The sequence below is a fragment of the Falco naumanni genome, chromosome 5 (genome assembly GCF_017639655.2).
Source record: "Falco naumanni isolate bFalNau1 chromosome 5, bFalNau1.pat, whole genome shotgun sequence".
NCBI lineage: Eukaryota > Metazoa > Chordata > Aves > Falconiformes > Falconidae > Falco > Falco naumanni.
Genome location: NC_054058.1, coordinates 18,886,323 through 18,903,189, shown reverse-complemented (window position 1 = coordinate 18,903,189; position 16,867 = coordinate 18,886,323). Strand labels below are relative to the sequence as shown.

General features: G+C 36.5%; 1 protein-coding gene across 9 annotated transcripts in view; it reads left to right on the top strand.

Moving 5' to 3' along the window:
* SOX5 (SRY-box transcription factor 5) overlaps window positions 1–16,867 on the top strand; it is a 341,279-nt gene that overhangs the window by 97,830 nt on the left and 226,582 nt on the right. Inside the window, exon 1 of one of the 9 annotated variants that reach the window (XM_040595775.1) lies at window positions 13,791–14,003. The exons of the other annotated variants lie outside the window; for them this stretch is intronic. The gene's annotated coding sequence lies outside the window, so the exon portion shown is untranslated. Of the gene's footprint in view, window positions 1–13,790; window positions 14,004–16,867 lie in introns of those variants that run through there. 9 annotated transcript variants of the gene reach the window in all.

The following is a 16,867-nucleotide window of genomic DNA, read 5'->3' as shown; positions in this document are numbered from 1 at the left end:
TTTTAGTAAAGCAGAAGAGTCATTATTAATCTTTTTGAAAAGCAAACCCACTGTTTTGATTATTAAACCTTTGATCAAAAATTATTGAATCCTTATGTTTATATATGTAAGTATATATGTAAAAATATGTAGGGGTGTGTATATATATACAAAGAAACATAATTTAACTATCCTCTATAGGCATGAGAAATATACTGCTCCTAATCAGACTGGAAAAAAAACAGGTTCTGGACAGAGTTGCCTGAGGCCCCTGTAAAAGAGGGACTCTTGAAACATATTTTAAAAATAATTTAAAAAAAAGACAGATTTCCTAAATCTCAGGAATAGATTTTTCAACTGCCTGATTTGGCTTGGAATGAGTTGGCTGAATCAGTTTCTTTTTCTTTTAAGTAAGTCTATAAAGCTTTGATGAATCTGGCTCATTGTTTAGCACTTATCTCATGAGTAAAGCTTGAGAGGTTTGGCTTGAAACTTACCAAATCACATCTTTGGAAAATGGCCCAAGCGTATTGATTTATTTGAAATAAAATAAAATAAAAATAAAAAATCCAAAACACAACCAAAAAACCCTGATCTGGCTTAGTGAGTAAGTCCCTTACAGATCTATAGAGCCCGTACTGAATGAGTCCATCTATTTCTCAATGTATGTGAGCCCTGCACTTTATGGAATTGTAGAGCTGAGAGGGATTGTGAGAGGTCATCCAGTCCCAGTGTCAATCCAGGGATCAGCTGTACCGATGTAACTTCTATCAGATAATAGTCTAACTTCCTGAAGTTACTCAGTGCAGGAGACATACAACCTACCAGTCTGTCCGTCCCAGGGTACTTCTGTCTTTACCATTAGAAATTTATTCCCGATGTGTAACTCCAATCTTTACTGAGTAGTTTTAGCTCATTAATTCTTGCCCTAATCACTGTAGCAAGAAGAAATGTGCTCCTCTACAGCAAATGTTTTTGTATTTGAAGACTGGTATCACATCCCCTCTTCTCAAACTTTTCTTTTGGTATATGGAGTTCTTGCCTCCACCATATTTTTCTAATTTTTTTTTTACTGTTTTGTTGCTTCTGTGAAACTACTTATAGTGGAAAACTTTCAAATTTTATCAGCTATGTCTCCTGCTTGACAACAATCTATTTTCCATTAATGACAATGACATCTGCAGCAGGTGCACCTGAGATGCTACTGAAAGACTAACTCCAAGTAAAAACAGAGTCAGGGTGCCTCAGACACTGTTTCATAAATAGTGCTGAGTAGTTTTGTTCAATTAACTTGTGGTTAAATCCTCTCTGGTACTAGTCTGTCTGGTCAGCTGTGGTTAGATTTTCTAATGGAAGGAAGGTTTGTGTGCCACTGACTTTGGCTTGCATCACTGGCAGAAGACAAGTTTTGGGGCTGCTTAGCTTTGCAGAGTTCTGACTGCATAGCTTTGGGATAGCAAAGTGGATTATTCTGCCTCCTGCATGTCAAAAGAATTGCCAGTGGAGTCTGTCTACAAGATCTTTTATTATAGAGAAGAGGAAGAAGAAACATTGAGTTTCAGGTCCAGAGTGAGTTTCCAAGACAAGAAGTTGGCAGGGAGGAAATCTTTTAAATTTAAGACATTTGATCTGGAAGTCAATGGGAAGAAATAAACATCAGACCTCATGATATCAATTATGAAAGTCACGTTTAAAAAGTACTCAGTCCTCTGAACATAATTATTTTCATATGTACCAGATAAAGTGTGCAACAGATTTAAAATCAAAATCCATTTCCTTTTATGATCTTTAAAGAATCCGCTGTTTGTACAGGCTGAAATAAGGTAACTGATATAATGAGGGTTGCGCTGTATTTTATGGATTTAATAAATCCTCTGTTAAAAGGAGTTATCAAGCCAATCTTTCTACTTTATTATAAGACACTTAGTAGAAACTGATCTTGATATCAGTCAACAGTTCTGTTCTTTTTACTGTGTTTTGAGCTACTTGATAAGAAAAAAGCCACATTCCCCTTAGAGCGATTCTTTCTCTCTTGTCTCTATTTTTACATTATGAGATTTTTGTCTTGTGACGACCAGAAAGAAGGTATATGTATGAGCCATCTGAAAATCATAGCTGTTTGTGCTCATGGAACTTGATGCATTTTTACAAACCTGTGAAAGAAGTACTCATCTTAGAGGGAGAGCAGAGACTAGGAGGATAGTTAATTTGTTGCACACCACTGCTTTTTTTGGAACTCTGCTGTGGTAACTACAACTCCAGTGGTGAATACTTAGTGATTTCTTTCCATGTGTGCATCTGAGAGAGGCTGGAGATCAGTCTAGCGTACAGTGGAATGAAGGGGTGTGCTTTACTGCCAAAGGAAAACCAGTATGCAAGACAAGATGGCAATGATGGATGAAATTTCCAGATGATCATGGGTGGATCTTTATGTGATGAAGCCCTTTTTTTTATTTTTATTTTATTATTTTTCCCCCATTCTCCCTTCTGACACTTTCTGGTGGAAGGTTTCGAGCAAACTCCCTCTTTTTTGGAATTTCGGAGTGCTACTGCAGTCAAAAAGTCAAAGTAATTGATGGCAGATGACAGATGTTGATGAACAGCTCAACCTCATGCTTTACTGAGGAATTTGGGTAGAATTTTACAACATAAGGATATTACAGAAATCTTACAGAATTAACAAGATTTGAAGACCATGTGGCTATAAACCACCATAGGTTCTGTAATAAAACAAATAAAATTTATATGGTGGTAGGAAGATGCCAGTCAGCTCACCAAACAGGAATATTGTGAACAGGAATGGTCTTGTGCTGAAACTAAAAGAGTAGATACGACCAAACATGTCAGAACTCTTCTGAATTTTCTGCACTGTTTCTGAGCTAAGTCTTTGAAGATTCCTGTAAACATGTTACAAAATATTGTAAGGATATTAGCATATATTATTTCCAAGGAAGAAGACAAATAAAAAAGAGCAAAAAAAGCTCTGAGATTTTGTCAAAGCCAGTGTGAATTAAGGGTCAGTCCTTTAAAATGGATGGCTGTGTTAGAAAACTGACTGGAGGACTTGCCCCAGGAATTGTGGTAGAAAATAGCTCTTCATCACTGGCAAAGGATCAGTTTGTTTTCTTACAGTTTTGTTTTTTGCTTCCAGATTTATCAGTTCTCTGTCGGGTACTCTTTTGAACTGTTTTGATAAATAATTGCACTTGTGAAGGTTAATGGAGTGTCAGTCCCTTATTTACTCTCAAGTCAAATGTGGTGCATGCTAGTCAGAAGTGTAGCTCATGCTTCATGACCAGCTGACCTTAACGCTTTAAAGTGTGGTTATAGTCAGATAAATGACTGTAAAAATGACATTAAAGAGTCCCATGTTTTCTGTCTTGCTGTGGCTTTAGAGGTCAAACTTAGTTGCATAAAAATATGATATTTTTATTAATTGCATATAATGCTATAACTTAACCCAGGGTTTGAAAATAAAGCTGTGTCTTTTTTTGCCTCACGTCATCCCAAGTAATAAACGTTTTGCAAATGGTACTTAACTGACAATTTTGTTGATGATATGTCTGCAAAACAGACTCCAGTTCCTTCTTTTGTAGCTGTATTGACCCTTTAGTGCTAATGGCAGCTAAAAAAAAAAAGTAGTCAATAAAGCAGGCAGATAGACATGACTCGGAAAATACGTGGGGAGCAAATATGTTGAATAAAGATGTTATTCTAAAGCCGCTGTTCTGCTTATCCCCATATATTGTTGGAGGTTCACCTGTTAAAGAAGCTGAGCGCAAGTGCTTCCATATAAACTTCTACTACTCTGTGCCAGTCTCAGGTTACTGCAGCCCTTGCAGCCACAAGAACAGCTAGCAATTTCCAAAGATGTTTGTTGCTGTCTATTTTCCAGTTTATTTTTATTAGTATCTTCACTGGATATTGTAAGAGAATGTTTCTTTTCATCCATGCTTGAGCAAAAGAGTAAAACCTAAGACTACTCGTTCTTTTGAGAAATTTTCACAGCTAATTCTGGTCATCTTTTGTTAAGTGTACATTGTGCATAAACTGACCTCTCTGGTACTAAGACTCATTATGTTACATCCAAGGAAGAAAGTTCTACTTTTTATTTAAAGGAATAATAGCTGTGATGAAAATTAATAAACTTGCACATAAAGGCTTAAAATAAAATGTGTTCTGGAAGTGTGATTTCCAGAACACTTCATTCTTGTGAACAAGTGATCCCATTTTCACTGAAAATAACCCGTGGAGTTAAACGCAATTTGCTGATGGAGATCTTCTGAAACTCTTGCTAAATCATTCGATATTCTGGCCAGCTTCTTTAGAGAATAAATATGTGCTGAAATCAGGAGAAGCAGGATGATAACTAATTTCTTAATGGAAAAATGTTTACAAAAGGATGTTGTTTAGGCAATCCTCACAAATTCTCCATTTAGTCACTGAAAATATAACTGTGCATCCCTGTTCCACTCTATGAGCCTTCCTAATCCCAGGTTTTCTCCTTTGAAGATGGAAGATGGTATTTTGGTTGATTTGAGTGCCTGTGGTTCATATATCATCCATTTTTTTTTGCATTACAACTCCATATGTGATAACAGTATCTTGATTTGTAGAGGCTTGGGGTGAATTTGAACCTACAATGTAGACTTCCTTATTTTATGAGTCTGATTCCTAAATAATCAGTGAAAACTGATGTTATGATAAAGGTGCGTAAAATCAGATTGAAAGACAGGGCAGCTGGCAGACTGTATATGTGTTCCTTCCAAATACTTCAGTTTTGCTTTAACATAAGGCCTGGACGGAAGAAAGAAAGTACCTTACATTTCTATGAATGATACAAACATGCTTCCCGATTAACACATGACACTAGTGAAAGAAACACAATGGTAGTAGTATAAATATTGCTGATATTAATAGCCATGACCATGACTATGATGTACTACATTAACTACTAAAGCAGCAGTCAGCGGTCAGCTATATCAATGTTGCAGCATAGTGTCATTGTAACATCTTCTTTCAGCCCTCAATTTTTAAAAGTTTCTTTGAACCTGTAGATAGGAGACACTATGTAAGGTTAGAATAACAGAAATGTAATACAGGAATGTATTGAGAGGAGCTTTATATAAATGTGTAAGTGCAACCTCCAGTATCATCAAAGATATTTTATGGAAGGTTGGATCTTTCACATGGACCTGTCTTACATGGCAGAAACTAGCTTTTGCCTGCTTGTAGCTTGTACAGTACAAATAAGCTCTCAGCATTGTTCCTTTTTCTAATGTCATTTGAATGTGATTTTCACACTTACTTCACCTAATGGAATTTATTCAGACAATTTGTTTTTCAAATATGTAGTCTCCCTATACATCTGAAGACAACAAAACTTAAATCAAGGTATTTTGCGTAACTCTTATGAGTATGTTTAAGTATGTATACTGAAAGTGTAGACACTCATAGATCAGAATAGAAGAAAGTAAAATAACCCTCAAAAATGTACTGTAACTTCTTCTAATGTGTATGGAAAAAAAATATATATATATAAAGATCAAGTGTGACTCTTATAACCAAATACCCTGTCTTTGTGTTCACCCCCTGTCTGTGCTCAAGGTCTCTAGGTGCTCAATAGGCGCTTTTTAATTATTTTTCCCTGTTTGATGTTGCTAAGTAAAATGAATGGATTGCAGAGAACTTTTACTTAGAAACCTTCTGTACATCCGCTCAGTTCTGGTAGGCACAGTGATACCTGGCTGGATCACATCCTGAGACTCACTCTTGATAAATTTAAGGTTAGAAAAAAGACAGATTTTGTAAAACCATGCTCTATTAGTCAACCAATACTTCCTGGTCACAAAGTAGGCTTACATTTTTTCCAGCCAAAGTGGAGAAAATTGTGTCTGTCTTATTCGGGTTGGGCAATTCTGTGGGTTTTTCAGCATCACTTCATGATGACTGAAAACTACAGGGAATACTCAGAAATCAGTGATTCAAAGAGGAGCTTGGAGAAGAAAGGCTATTTCCAGCAAAAGTTATTCATCCTCTGCTGATGGTGGGTAGTTGGCTATGACTGTAGAAGAATAGATGTTCTTTAGGGGGTTTTGTTTGTTTGTGAACATGACATACAACAGTGCACAAAATTAATTGTTAAGGAAAATATGTAGTGGACTTAATCAGCTACAGGGGTGTGATTTCTTTTTTAAAAAATGGCATAAAAGAATGAGAATGAACTGCCTTAAAGCAAATCAAGATCATTTGTATTATTCAGAATAATTTAGGTAAGTGATGAGGAATGGAAAGAAAATTAGCATTTCTGTACAGTTTGCTTACTGTGTAGTTCTTAATCAGGAATGTCACAACATCCCTTGATATCATATTATCACAAAGGTCTCTTCGTAGTAGGCAAAGTAAGCTACTCACTGCAGTTTAAAGGAACAGGAGAAAGAATAACTGATCTGTAGAGTAAGAACAACTGTGAATCTGTCATAAATTAGAATTTATTGGGTTTTTTGCATCACTCAGCCACAGTCTAAACTGGCTTCTGTGTGTGGGGTCTATGTGCATTTTAAATCTTCTTTAAGCTTTGCTTGAGTGAGCTTTAGAATGGTACTTAAATGATAAAATGACATCATGCTGCTCCCCTGAGCAGAGCATAATGTTTCCATTCGAGGTGTACTAAGACCCAGATGAGTGAACAGAGAATTGGTTCTTGGTAACCCTTGGGTGCTGAGTGTGCTCTGCTGTTACCTGCTTTGGAACCTAGCAAGTCAGTTCACGTCACTTCCTAATTTGCCCTACATGCAGTATCACAAAGGGATTTTGTGGGGATTAATTAACAGATTTTTTAGTAGCTCTAACGCATATTACATTTATGTATTAGTGTTATGTGAATTGCTTTAGTCATATACATTTTATTAATTATTCTGATATATTTGGTATTTTCTGATCAGGCACCATTCTCTGTTTGAAGTGCAAAAGATCCAAATAATATTGATTCCTGTGCTGTAAACATGTTCTGTGGAACTAACTTTCTGTGAATGTATCTGTTCTGTGTTGTTAAACACAGAGTATGTATATTTCATTTATTATTATTATTTCCTATGCAATCTTTCCTCTAAAGTTGAGAAAACTACTTTGGTTTATACCAGAATTCTGAGTTCTGTTTCAGTAAAATTGTGGAACAGTTGTTGATAGAAGGAAAATCAAGTTATAAAAGACATAAAGAAAAGCAGTTGAAATAAATTTTGGAGAGAAAATAGGTCTTTTAATAACTGTTAGAAAGTATGAAAGCAGTTACTGCTTGGAAAAATCCTATAAACTATTGTGTAACCATTACTAAGAAAATGTAAGAGAGTGAGTAGTGCACAGAAAATAATTGGTGAAGTCTATAAAAAGAAGGTAAAAGAATAGAGAACTTAGATAAAAGCAGAGCCAGGAGTCCCACGTGCTAGATGATATGCATTTCAAAAATAAATGAATGAGACAAACCTATTTCTGAACGAGGAGAATTCATTTTGAAAAATTTGTATTCTAAATGTGGTATCTTATGCTACAGTTAACTCCAGTGGAGACAGTGGGGATATTTCTCAAGTAGCTATTCCATTTTAATAAAATAATGTTTTCTGGCCCTTCTAGAAAATGAGAACTTCTAGAAGATTGCTTTCAGGAAAAGAAATAGTGATACTAATCTCTGTGGAGGCAAAGATGATTTTGACTGTTACTGTCCTGCTAAGTCTAGTTGTAATCTTCTGAGAAGAAAGAGAACAAATACACAGTAAAAGTAAAGAGATGTGAGATGAGAAGGCTCATGAACAATATGTGACATACATAGCACAGAACATAATTACTTTAGAAGTTTAGTGGATTTAGCCACACACCTACACTTCATGTAGGATATGTGCAAGATTCCCAATATTAAATGTGTGGACTAAGATCTTCAAAGATACAAAGAACAGATAATTCCAAATGAGTTGATTATTGGAAGTTGCATGGAATTCAGTCCATAAGTATGCACACATTGAGAGATGTTTCCTTCATACAGTGTTTCATGCATCTCATTTCAATGTTCCAGGTAAGGTAACTATAAAAAAAGAAAACCAGTAATGCATTAAGTTATTGAGAGAAGAGCGAAATGATGTTGTACAATATGATGCTACTTAACTAGTAGAAAGAGGCAGATATACTGAATGTCAGAAAACTATGCAATACCTTCTTTGAAAAGCCACAATGTCAGAGATTGTCAGAGGAATTCCTTCAGTAGAAGTGAGGAAGAAATTCCTAGGGCAGTATACTCTGCACAGGTGTTCTTCCTTATAGTACTTTTTTGCTTACCCTGGCCTTCCAGAGCCTCCTACTTACGTAGCAACATCTCTTGTGTTATTCTGAGGTTGCTGGAAAAAACTGTGCACTGAAAGAGTATGGTTATAGTAGTCCTGTTTGCCTGCTGTAAGCTGTCTGCTTCTTGGTACAGGATTCATGGGACAGTGAGTGCCTGTAGCAACATTATAGAAATACAGAGAAATAAATACATTGTTATAGAAGCTTGAACAAGTGAATTAAAATACACTCATTAAAGTGGCCAGTGGTGCACCAGGAAGAACAAAACCGTAATACCAAAGGAATGAAGGGGAGACTGCATGGCAGGTAATAATCAAATGTAAAATTACAAACTGATACAGCTGGATAAAGTAATCCAAACACAGATAATCAATGAGAGTAAGGCACTTGGAAAACAGTAATGCTGAAAAACATTTAGGTGTGTTAAAACAAATTAGATATGAGCTTGTCATGTAGCAAGGCAGAAAAAAAGGCAGTAACGAGGTAATTGTCCTTCTCCTCATAACTCTGCTAAGATTACATGTGAAATGTGTTCAGTTCTGGCCATGTTAGAGAAACCAGCAAATTGGAGGGATTTTTAGATGCAAGCAACAAATGATTAAGGAGTTGTAGGGGCTGATTTGTGAGGAAAGGCTAAATGTGGGGCAGTAATAACAAAGTAAATATATGCTAACTGTCCAAAAGGATGCGATGGTACAAGCTCTAACATGGAAGAGGGACAGTCCAGAGCGCTGGAAGAAGCAACTATATAGGAGAGGTTTGGGTTGAAAGGAAGCAAATATGAGGCAATGTTTCAGAGCAGTGAGGTTTTTGGTTTTGTTTTTAACTGCATAGCATATTCATAGGGAAAATGGGAAGCCTCGCTGCCTGAGACATTTTACTAGCGCAAATGAAACAAGTGGGGCCACACCAGAGGGCTGAGTATGCCATTTTGTTACATACCTGCTTTTGGTACTTGGCAGAATCACAGTGCCTTAGAGTGACCGTAAGCACAGACCCTTATGGGTGCAGGACGTTTTCCTTCTTTTGTTCCTCAGTTTGGAGGGTTCTCCCCAGACAAGATACCCTCCAAATTGTCCTCAACAGAGAGGACGCAGTTTTTGACCAAATCGTATATGGCTTGTCTTTACTGTCAGTCACCCGGACAAAGGAAAGAGGTGAAGTCTGTTTGGAGTGAATTTTTTGTAGGTTGCCAGAGAACAAATGGGGTGAGTTTACATCCCTTTCCTATCTGAAAGCTGTGGTGAATCATAATGTGAAAGCTGGGGAGCTGTGAACAGCCCCAGAGCCATTGCTAGCCTATCACATTTATTTTATTGTATCTCTAAATTCTGTTCAGAAGGTCCTCTCCCAGTCTTTCAAGAAGTTAGCACAGACAATGGGTTTGTTTCATACTGAGAAAGCTGGTGATGAAACTCTTTTTGACACTCAGCGTAGGTTTTATTACACTTACAAAACCAGAGTTGTTGTATGTGGTTAGTAAGCTTGTATTTTTACAAAGATAATCACTTTATACTGCATGATTTCCAAACTATTACAAGGATTTAATGTATGCTGAAGACTCTACCAAGCTGTTTTGATAAGTAGTCTTATTTTTTGTTTAGCAAGGTCATAAGGGTGATCTTTAGCCCCCTAGGGAAGAGATCATAAAAGTCTTAAAAGTGCTTTTGCAGAGTTCTATTTATTATTTTTAAGCATGAAGATTACTAGCATGAAGATAACAAGGCTGTTATAGTACAACATGTTCTTTGTTTTTGCAGGTTATAGCTAACATATTAGGCCTTCTCAAAATGCCAGTTTTGTTTGTTAAGTATTTTGAGAGCAAATAGATGTAATCCTGTATTACATTCTTAAAATGAATTTTGCTGGAGAAAGAGGCAGTAGAAGAGATCAGGTCTGAGAATAGATGTCAGGAATTATGTCACTAACCACATTTACCCAATACAAAGTAGTCATTACTATTTTACTATATTTAATATCTACATTCTGTAGAAAGATTTGCAATTTACTTTTATACATGGAGGAACACTTTATTGCAAGAAATGGGGCAAAGAGGTGGGCTAAAAATAAAACCAGAATCTGTAGCACAAAAGAAAATAATTTTTAAAAAACACCTGTTACACATCCAATATGAAAAGGTTCTAAAATTTCTCTCACAACTCATGTATTTTTTTACTACAAGCAAATCCACAGTTTGCATATAGTTCTTTGATTTGTAATAAATCAAGTAGAAATAGTGGGGCAAGGAGTGAGAAATACTCAACTTATGCCCTGTGTTTGGGGATGGGCTGGAATGCAGAACAGCCAGAGGAGAAGAAATGTTTGTCTTAAAGCATCAGTTATCAGATTGTGCTCTGTACTGTAGATAGGCTGATAATGGTCTGTTGAAGAAGCACAAAGAGTCAGCCAGTTGCACTGTGCTAGCTCTAGCTCTTTATTTTCAGGCACCTACAATGAAATCAGTGGGAATTAAATGAATATATATTATTGTGCATTTTCAAAAATCCCGCTAGGCACCTCCTTATATCTTTAGATACTTTAAATCCTTGAAAAATCTGCTCCTATGTTCTGTAAATCAGATGATAAAGTTAGAAATCAATGCAAAATGGATTATAAGTTACTCCTTTTGTGTGAACACAACTGAACAGTTTCTTACGTCTGCAAACCTTGGAAATGCTTGAAATTTACCCTTGCTTGTGCAGCTATGGCAGCAGTCTGAGTGTCATGATATTTAGAAAAAATCGAAGTACATTTCAGTGTTACTGTCAGATATTGTGGGGTGGCACTTGATGTATGAGAGAGTTCCCAATTTCCAGTTTCAGATGATTGGGCTGTAGTGCACCACAGAGTAATGTATGAACCGAGTATTTATGGCATCAATAAAAATGAAAATACAACTGCTATGAAGCTTTGTCCAATAATCTCTTGGCTTTTTACATCAATTATATAAAATGCCCTAAGCTGCAGAATATCGTATTTTACATATGGAGGAAAAAGGTAGAAGAAAGGAAAGTGTCTGACGTAGCACAGTTCATAGAGCAGATGGCCTTCTTTTTTAACTTCCAATAATTTTCAGCCAGGTTGATAGGTGTCAAACCTTGGAAATACCTGTTAGTCTTCCCACTGAAACCTCTGCCAGTGTATCTTCTGCTTCATCACAAAGAAATCATTAATTAGATACAGCACTTGACATAAATAAATACAACCTGAAGGACAAGAGATAGTAACAATTTCCCCCCAAAAATCCCAAAAATATTCCAGTACCAAGCAAAGTATTAACATTTTAGAGGGACAGCTAGATATGATCAGGATTCTCTAAGTCTGATAATTGGTAATACTTCCAAAGTATGGATCATGACATCCCTAATACATCATCTTAGCAAAGCCAAAACAATATTTGATGTGAATGTATTTTGCTTGGCTGTAGCACTATAATTGTAAAAAGAAGAAAATTAGCATCTTTGTTTACTGTGTTTAGTTCACCTAATTCAGGTAAAATTCTTACGTCTGTGCCATGATGATCTCTTCAGCTGACCTTTTAGATCCATTAATCAACAACTTCATTCACCATTACGTTGCAGGTCCTTGTCATTAAAACCACAGTCCTAGAAAAAAACACCTGTATAAGAATAGCTGTCAGTTTGCATAGATATAATTGCAGAGCCATAGCCTGTGGATATACATCTTTCTAAGTTTGTTTATGTGACACCTTTCAACATTGCTTTTATCCCTCCTTGAGTTATGCGTTCTTGTTGTTCTTACTTCCTAATGGTGTATTTATCCTCTTCCATTTTTTTCCCCCCTCTATGCCCCCTTTTTCCTGGTCTGCACTTTTCTCATTGTATCCTCCACTGCTTCTTTTAAATCTCCTTGGGATCATTCCTTTCCACCACTGATGAAGAACTTTTCTCCATAAAGGAAAGCTATAGAAAAAAGACCTATTTAAACGTAAGACAGAAGCAAAGAAATTCTAATGTGTAACAAGAACAGTGTCCACTGGGAAGTCTGGTGGAGTATGTATTTCATCTTCCTGAAGGTGCCAGGTTACAGCCGCCATAAACCACACAGGTTTTTGGTAATGTCTGCCCTACAGCCCCTGTGACATAGAATGTAGAAGTAGAGGATTTTCCAAATCACTTAAGTGATTCGAAGATATGTTTCTAGTTGAAAGCTGTTGGCACTTTTTCTCCTGAAGTAAGTTAATGACATTAATTTAGGCAAAGATTGTAAATGGAAGGTTAAAGGGAAAAAAGAAAGATTATTCTTGCTTTGTGACTATTGTCTGTGTTTTGCTTCTTTTAAACCATAAAAAACATTGGAAATATCAGTTTAGTTCTTCTCTTAATTGGTGGTGGACCTCCTGTGGCTATTAGGAGTGTTTTTTATAGCTTTCAGATTTTCCCTTGAAGTTGCTATTCTGTTGAATCTTAAACACAGATATTCATTTCCTAAAAGTTTATTAGGCAAAATAAATAAAAATAAATAGCAAACAGTACTAAACTGCTTAAGAATTATTTGTCTTCGGAGGTGTGAAGTATTCTGTTTTCTGATTATCTCTTATGTCATGCTGTTACCAGCTTCCTGGTCACTATGGAGACTATAAAATAAATAGGACTGCATTTCTACTGTAGAAAGCAGACAAAAAATTTGCTTTGGTGTCTTCTTTATGCATTCTAAAAGTACAAAGTGCGGGCAAAATTCCAGCTTTGAAAAAAGAACCTGTGAGGTTGCTTTTAGGATCACAGGCTTCTTAAAATCAGACAATATCAGTGCTTGTTTTAAAGACATGCTTATTTTATTCCAGGTGTTTTCGGCTGCAAAACCAGAAGCTTGATTCTCATCGTTGTGTTCTTTTGTTTGTTTGTTTTTTCTGCAGAGGCAGCCTGCTTGCATCCCATATAGTGGTAATTAACAGTTTCAGACTTAGTTCTGAGTTTTCTTCTGCTTTGATTATTGGTTGGTTGGAGACAAAAATTTAATTTCACAGAAACAGTTTTTTGTCTTAATTTAATTGCAGAATAAGAGTAATGTGCACCTCTGGGTGAGGAAGAAGGTGAGATCTATTTAGGGCACTGAGAGTTTTTTTGGAAATCTCACCAAGTGCAATCTGCTTCACTGTCCCCCTGTAGAACTGAAATAGGCCTCGGTCGGACCCTGGGAACAGAGAGAGACAATTTGAAAGATACAGTTGGAATGAATAGTTTCTTTTAACAGCAAAATGTTTGCACTTTTTATGAGAGCAAGGGTAACATTGTGTAATCTTTAAAAAAGATATTGCTCACTGAGGATAAGTCCATTGTCCAGTGACATGACTTTTCCTGTCAATCACAAAGGTGACAAGGGGGCTAGATTAAGTAAAGCTTGCCCAAGATTAACAAAGGAAGATTATTGACCTCATCCTGAAAGGGCAGAAGCCTGCTTTATCATTAAACCTTGGAAGAGGTATTTCCTCCATAGGTGGAAAGCTGTTTGGCAGTACAGAGGCAACTTTCTTGTACATGAGCAAGCCTTCCTGCGGCTCCTAGCGTGGAACAGAAGCAGAAGACACAAACTGTGGGCCAGTCCTTGTTTTTTTGTTGCTGTTGTTAGGGGGAGAAAGAAGGGCCCTGGGTGTTTGATTCAGCGGGATCTGTGTAGGTCCTTGTCTGCCTTTCCGAAGTGGGGAAAGCAAGAAGCAGCAGCATCAGGTGTTGGTGAGTACAATCCCAGCTCAGAGTTCGATGAAATGTTGTGCCAGCACACATTAGCAGAGCAATTCGCAATGCAAATGAACAATAGGGCCCCATCCATGAAGCAGCTGCTAACTGCATAAAACTGTTACCAGGATTAACAGTGCCAGAGGCTGGAATGTAATCAAACTTGAACAGGTGAAATGGTTACACAGCTGAGAGACACTGTGCTCTGGTAAAAGAGTGTTTGTTTTTCCACTGTTTTGGTGACTGAGAGAGAGGTCTTATGTGTGGCTTGATGGACTTAATTTTAAAGTGTCAGTAGTAGATACTTCGGTTCTTTAATACCAGCCTCTACCGTGTCTTCGCTTTTCTCTCAGTTAACGGAAAAAAGTCATGTGAATTTGTCCTTTCAAAAAAGGAACCTGCTAAATCTCACTTGTTGGGAGGGAACTTCCTTCTCAGGGGATTAATTTTAAACTGTTGCTGACATATCTTTCTTACCATGAAGGATTTCTCTGAGTGTTTTCAGGGCAATGGTTAAACCATCATATGTAATATCAGAGGATTTTCCTTGCTAGAAGTTTTGTGGCTTTGTATAGCCATTGACATGGGTAGGTTTTAAGTGGAAGTATCTTTTTTTTTACATGGTAAAAGTAAAAATCCAAATCGTTGAAAGTTTTTTCGCTTTCCCCAGTAATAGCATAAGAAAGCAAAATAAAAGAGGCGTGTGAAATGAAAGCCAAGGTAACAGTTGAGCATTTCAGGTTGTTGTTCTGCAGGACAGAATAAAAGGATCATGGACAAGTGGGGAAGACAGGTTCTTGAGCTGGTGTGCTGGAGGATGCGTGTTGAACTCTCACCAACATCAGTAGCTGATGTGTGCGCACATCGGCTGGTATGGCAAGGAGAGGATTCCTCTTAGATTGCAAATCACGCAATGAATGTGTGATTGCTACAGATCTTTTTGAATGAATAATTCACTGGTGTACTGTAATTTAGCCCACTGAGATGTGATTGCAGCTGTTCCCCTACTGTATATGTGTTTTGATTAAGTGGAGTGTATCTTAAACCCCACAAGTGTATAAATAGCCTGTGTACGTGATATGCAAACAGTGCATACATGCACACCTAACAAGAGCAGTCTGAGGAAACATTTTGTTTTGGAGATCATTACTTAGATGTATATTTCAATATATAATTTATCTTTAAAAAAAAACAACTGTGTAGACACAGTGTAGAACACTTCCTTTTCTTTTTTTGTCCAGCTAAGGAGTCATCTTAACTGTGGTACTATACAAATGCTTTTAGCCAACATTGTCGTAGCAGGACATTCCTGTGTTATTAATGAGTTTATCATTCCAAGACCTTTACGGTATAAGAAATTACTTCTTTTGTGCCTGTTTTACAGGTGGGAAACTGAAATACAAAAACAAAAGTGACTTACTCCATGGTTACACAGAACATTTGATAGAATAGGAGCTGAGTATCCAGAGTCCTTTCATGATGCTTTACCCACAAACTACTGTCTTGCCCTCTCCCCCTCACAATTCCTTTTCCCCAGGAAGAGAGGGAGGGAAATTTTAGTAGTTTTGAAAATACTTGTGGGTTCCATTTGAATGCCAAGCAATTTGTGATTTTGAAAGTCTCCTTCTATTACTTTACATATCATTCAATCCTTGTGTTCCTATGCCTTTTCTGACAAATTTGCTTTATAGTCATAATATGTTTGTACATATAAAAACATTTGCATGTACCCAAAATGTACATGGAGACAGCAGTTGTGATTCCTGAGGTTTAGGCAGCTGTTGCAAGTTATTTTGTGTCTGTGACCAATGTGTGACATACACAGAAACATGAGTGTCTTTGGGGCCCACTTTGGAATAAACCCAAGAAACTAGTTCCTGGTAAAATTAGGAACAATACTGTTCCTATACATAATTGATAGTATAGTATAGATGAATTTAAGAACTGTAATTAAGGATGGTATTTTGCTTATCCGTCTTCAAAGTGTGAATAAGCAGCTTTCAACTTATTTCCTGTTTTGGCCTTTTCTGTAGGAAAAAAATTGCCACTTGGTGATAATGGGTTTGAATGTTAGATAAATCTGAACCGATACTGAAGTTAAAATACTTTGCTTGTCTGTATCCGTGTTAAAAAACAGTTTATTCAGGTCTATATATGTGAAAAAAATTGTGTTTGGCTCCAACTAATTTTTTAAGTCTGGTGTTAGCAACTAGTAATTTTCCAAGTGCAGAACAAAAATTGAGGGAGTTGCAAGAAATAAAAAAGAGCATGTCTGTTGACTAAAGTTGGAAAATTTTTTAGGGCTTGGTCAAAAGCTCATTGACGTCAGTAGAAAGTCTGTCATTAACATCACTGGGTTTGGCTTTTGGGGCATATGATGGCCCAGATTGTAATCTCAGTTAAATCCGATTCTGTTAGGGAATTTATTCACTAGTATAACACATTCAAGCAGCTCAAAACTGTTTGCACTAAAAGTTTTCTCAACCAAAGGTAATCTTTTTGCCGAAACAAAGTAGTCTGTGAAAACAAACACGTTCTTTACTGCATATCTTTCATGTTGCTTTATCCAAATTTTATTGAGATAACTTTTAGCAATTTATGTTCTATTTATGAAAAGACAAATTTTTTTCTGAAATATTGGGGTTTATTAAACAAGATAAACCAAAAATTACTCAGGAATAAAATGCTAGAAATACAACACAAACCACTAAAAAGAGTATATGTGTCACTTTCATACCTTATACAATGAAAACAATTTAAAAATTAAGATTTTTTTCAGCCAAGTCTGTAACTTGGATCACAAGATGATCCAGTGACTTTTTTAGAAATAATATTCATTAAACATATAGAGTGCAAAAATG